A 5,913-nucleotide genomic window follows, 5' to 3' on the forward strand; every position below is an offset into this window, starting at 1 on the left:
TACCGTATTCATCTGAATATAAGACAATATTTTTTCCATTGAAAATGCCCTGAAAAAACGCCCTCGTCTAATATTGGGGTATAAGCAAATACACATGTAGGCTATTGTGCTTGCATATAAACCAGTAGGTAGGTTCGCCTGATGCCGCAATTACCGGTTGTGCAGGTGTTGGCGCCCCTGGGAGGGGCGTGTCTAGCCGCCAGAGGGGCACCGGTAGCGGCCGTTATCGCTTGGAAGTTCTCGCCGCACACGCGCGCGGCGAGAACGGTAGGGCACAAGGCAGTAATTTCGCCCAGGGCGGCAACATGGGCAGAACCGCCACTGGTCAGAAGATAACAATAATTTGACACGCTGAGAAGACGGCTGGAGACCTGAGCTGAACTGAACCGACCACCTGAGGAGTTGGCCACGGACACACTTCTCACAAGCGATGGGGCGCAGCTGGAGAACCTTGTCAAGCTGCTGGAGCCCTTTGCCGTTCACACAGAGCAGCTTCAGAGTGACAGCCAGCCACTCTCACAAGTAGTGCCTTTCATGCTGCTGTCATGTCTTGTCACCGTGCTGCTGCAGCGGTCTGGTTTCTCCTCTCTGATCCTGTCTGATGTCCGTCTGCATCCCGCAGGTGATCTCCATCGTGGGCGACGAGGTGTTCAGCTTCTCCATGAGTCTGACCCCCAACGCCACAGAGGGCGCCGGCTACGCCGACACCTCCAAGACCGACGGCTGCTGGTGAGTGTATTACAGAGCAGGTCTGCGTCAGACTGTGGCTGCCTCTCTTAACACATCTTACAGACATAATAATGAGCTGACTTCCCATGAAACTGAATTCACAAGTGAAAATAACTTGTTTACATTCTCTCCTGTTATTTATGCACAATGCACTATTGTACACATAATCGTTTATTTCATGTGTTTTATTACTGTATTATGATAGATAAGAAAACCCCAGGTGGATGGAGCCTACCTCTAACCGCGGACAAGGGGGCAACAGTACTTTATATAAATTTGAGGTGAGGAACAATGATGCAGTAATTCAAGCTACGGCTATTTTGGTCTGTTTCTGGTGGCACTCTACATCAGTGTCAGTGTGTTTTGGTGAGCCTCAGCTACATTCAGCATAATAACAGACGAGTCGACTAACGTTGCACCTTGCGTGTCACAGCAACGTTTAATGTAAAAAGGAGCGCCCCGGGCGGATGGAGCGTGCAAGACACTTCTCCTGCTGGAGAAGGGATCATTTTCCTTCCCCTAACCACAAGTCGGTCATTTTTTTTTCTTAATTGTGTGTGGGCCTACCAGCACACAATCACCCTGAGATTGAGGCCCACAGAGCTGAGATGAATAAGTAGAGCTCTAGTCTACAATGCCACTGAAGCTCCACTCAACCAAGAGTGCCTCAGCAGTCTGAACTGAAATTACTTCCACTTCCTGATCTAACCCTTTGGGTGAGCTTATTTGGATTTCAGAAAAGAGAAGCATCACCTTCTAAAAAATGGCCACAGGAAGCCAGCGTGAGCTCGCTCGCTAGAAGAATGACAAAAAGCAGAGCGACCCTAAGAGAAGAGGCATCTCCTTCCACAGACTCCACAGCATCGAGTCAATAGGACCTTGAGATCCACCTAACCTAACCCTAACTCGAGGATTTCACCATGATGTTTTTCACGATGTTCTTCACGCAACTGTTCACATCCAAACATGGGTCATTAGCCAAAATTTGGTTAGCAGTGCACTGGGTCAGGAAACGATTGTTTTGTCAATCTGAAGCCTCAGTATTTTTTATAAAGAAATGACTTTTTAATAATTAAAAAAAAACAATTATTGTTTTTTTTTTTGTTTTTTTTGTATCTGTATTGATTCACCCTAACCCTTGTGACTGTCAGTGGTATAGTTGTTCTTTGTTTATATTTTTATGTATTTCTTGTTGTTATTGTTCATAGGTAGTTCTATAGTTCAGTATTGTTTGTATTAAAAAAAAAAAACCCTCCACATGGACTCTGCCTTGACGTGGCGTGGGGGCTTACGTGCCTCAGTGAGTCCCTGGGACCACTGGGGAACAACCAAAGAGTCCACAACACTGTTACACCAAGCACTACATACATACCTTCAGGCAGTCCAATGGGGAAAAGTGAACCAAAAAAGTGGGGTCCAATCAACTCAGAATGGCCTGAAACCTGCTCCTTCTTTCTTGGGATGTAAAACATTTTTTCTTTTTGGAAGTTTTTTTTTTATCCCAAACATGGGGCTATTTCACCACTCACGAATATCGAAATTCCTCAATATTAGACCATTGTAGCTTGCATTTGTGTCTTATATTCATTTAATGTTTGTTATTTGTTCATTATTAACTTAAAATACAATGACCATTGCACCAGAAATGCATTTATTTCTCAAAACATCAACATTTTCATGAACTTTTTACCTTAACCTGCACATTCATACAGTTTGGGTTTTCGCGTACGCATTCTGAATTTCACAATACATAAAATATGCATTTTGGTGTGATTATTTTCAAAATTGAAAAATTGTAAAATGTCACAGAATGGGCATTTTTTGAGACCCAAGTGCATGTGCCATTTTGTGAAATGATGTGGAATGACCCATATATATATATATATATATGTATATATATATATATATATATGATGGTGCTGGCTGCGGGGGTTGCTGGTGGTGGGCTGTCTGGTGGATGTTAGTTTCCTTGTTGATGGGGTCATGTGTGACAGGTAGACTGGGCAGGATTTGGAGGCGGCAGAGTGTTCACCAGCACAGTTTTTTTTTTTTTTAGTTGTTTTTTTTTTTCTTTTTTCTTTTGTGCAGGTTTTGTGGTGGTGATGGTTTTCTCTGCATCTGAGGCATACGACTGGGTTGGTGCAGTTGATGGATATGTGGTTGAATTGTTGGCATTTGAATCATTGTTTGATGGTGGATGGGGGCCGGGCCTTCTCCACTCTGTACTGGAACAGATCCATGTAGAAGCCCTCATGGAGAAGGCCAGCGGCCTGATCAGGGTTTATCAGGTGAATTTTCAGAAATGTGGTTGGTTGCTGGGTGGTTCTGCTCATGATTCTGTATTCGGTTGATGGAGATGCCTTGGTTTTCCAGTTGTTCTTTGACCCGAGTTTCACTGATGTTAATGTCTCAGCAGCACTCTGAAGGCTTACCACATACTCAATGGAAACAAGCTGAAGACAGAGCTTGGTCTACTGTACAGCAAGGATGAGTTCAAAGCCTGTCATGGTGCTGTGGACTTGTTTTAGCTGTTTATGGAGAACAATCTTGAAGAGGTCTTTTCAGAGACTGCCACTCTCCTGGAGATCCTCATCACCACACCCATGACAACCGCAGAAGCTGAGAGGTGCTCTTCGACTTTGAAAAGAATTAAAACTTTTTTACGAAACACCATGACCCAGGAGAGGCTGAATGCTTTGGCCATGCTGTCCATGGAACAAAGACTGGTGACTGAGATGACACTGACAAACGGTGACGTTAGCTTGTCGGCCGGCTAACTAAGTTAACAGGAACTCCGTCCAGAATTAGTTAATAAGTTAAAATTCAACTGCTTCACTTACCGTTTGTGGTGTGGAGTGCACCCGTGGAATTATCCCCTGAAGTGCAGCCCGCACACCGGCCACAGCGGCCCTCTCGAGCTCCTCTGTCGGGAGTGAACCGGCCATGTCTCTGCCTCTTCACCTCGCCTCACCCACTGAGCCGCAGTCGGTGGTGTGGGCGGGGCCACATGATCTGAGGCTACTGCCAGGGGCGTGGACGACAGGCACTGACCTGCCCAATTTGCATAATTTCTAAATATTTAGCTTTACACTTGGCGACTGATTTAACATTTACATTTAGATTTAACATTTAGATTTACATTTAACATTTACATTTACATTTAACATTTACATTTAACATTTAGATTTACATTTAACATTTACATTTACATTTAACATTTACATTTAGATTTAACATTTAGATTTACATTTAACATTTAACATTTACATTTAACATTCACATTTACATTTAACATTTACATTTACATTTAACATTTAGATTTACATTTAGCATTTAGATTTATATTTATTTTTCACATGTACACATTTTTTTTAACAATTATAGAACATGCTGTTTTGCTGTAATACAGTCTTGGGTTTTGTCTGGATTACAAACATGTCCACAGTTTAATTCCACAGAGCTACAAACCAAAGAGCCTAATTTACGTTCTGGTGTTACAACATGCTAGCATGCTATCGTACTAGCATGCTATCGTACTAGCATGCTATCGTTAATAGTAGGCTATTTAAATACAATGAAAGTGCTTTGTGCGGGTGCCCAGTAATGACTACAAAGATTTAGCATACAGAGTATTGCTATAACATGAAATTATGAATTTAAAAAGATATTTCAACCTTACCAGACAGCAGTATCGTCGCTTCTGTATCCGTATTTACTTGGTTTGCAGTATAGCATTCCATAGCGTTTGCCTGGGTAGTTTATCAAACATAAGCTCCATTTTCATAAAAACGTGATAAAAAAAAAAACTATCGCAGAAGATCGATCATTTCAAAACGAAAGCAGATATCGTCCTTCGGCCCACCGTCTAATTATGTGGCCGGGCACAACACCGGAGACGGTGGCCGCCAAAGAGGCTGCCTGTGCTCTCGGCTGTTTTACTTCCGTTTATTCTCGTAAAATTACGACTTTATTCTTGTAATATTACGACTTTATTCTCGTAATATAACGACTTTATTCTCGAAATATTACGACTTTATTCTCGTAATATTACGACTTTATTCTCGAAATCTCAAAAAATATTTTTTCTTCTCAATGTGACCCCAAAACTCCGTCGTAGACAACAAAGTAATAACTGGAAAAACGCCTATTTTACAGAAAAAATTACAAAATGAGGAGGAAGACCTTGGCCTATAGTGATATACCTTCAGATTTTGTAATTTAACTCACTTCAAAATTCAAAATTCAAACCTGTTTTATCCAAATTCCCAATACTTAACTTCTATTTAATTTTAATTTATTATTGAGGCTGCGGAATGATGGGCAAAGCACATGATATGAAGACACTGATTCAGGACTGTGGGTCATAATGTGTCTTATAATATGTACAAAGTTTGGGATAGTTAAGAGTGATAGAAATCCATATATTTGCCATGAACTGCCAAAATTTTATTTATTTGCCATGGATTACCGTGTTTTTTGCTTTTGTTGTCACCTTTTTGGAAAAGAAAAACAACAACTGAGTGAGGAAGGATTTAGTGACTGGACAAACCTTGCAATGCATTTAATCAACCATGAAAGGTCGGAAGAGCACAGAAAAAATGCTGATAGCTGGCAGCAGCTCTCACATCGGCTTGAGACAAAAACAACAATAGATCATCAGAATCAGGACATCATTGAAGTTGAAGCAAAACGCTGGAATGAGATTTTATCCAGGTTAGTGGCAATCATCAACTTCCTGTCAGAGAGAAACTTTCCTCTCCGTGGCCACTCTGACAAACTTTATGAACCAGGCAATGGAAATTTCTTGGGTCAGGTTCAGTTAATGGCTCAGTTTGACCCTGTGATGCATGAGCATCTCAGACGAATCCAAGCAACAGAACATGACATCTCACCATCTACATATCATCCCACCCACTTGTGGTCAAGTGCACAACAGATGCCATTGTTGACAGAGTAAAAAAAGCCAAATATTTTTCAGCAATAATGGACTGCACACCCGATTTGAGTCACAACGAGCAGCTCTCAGTTGTGCTGCGAATAGTAAATTTTGATTTTAAAAAAGGCGTAGCAGTTCACGAACATTTTGTTGGATTTCTCCTGGCCCATGGTACAACAGGCAAAGGCCTGTTTGAGATATTTCTGGGGCACCCAGAAAAACTAGGTTTGGACCTTGCTAAGTGGTAA

This window comes from Myripristis murdjan, unplaced genomic scaffold (genome assembly GCF_902150065.1).
Source record: "Myripristis murdjan unplaced genomic scaffold, fMyrMur1.1, whole genome shotgun sequence".
Lineage (NCBI taxonomy): Eukaryota > Metazoa > Chordata > Actinopteri > Holocentriformes > Holocentridae > Myripristis > Myripristis murdjan.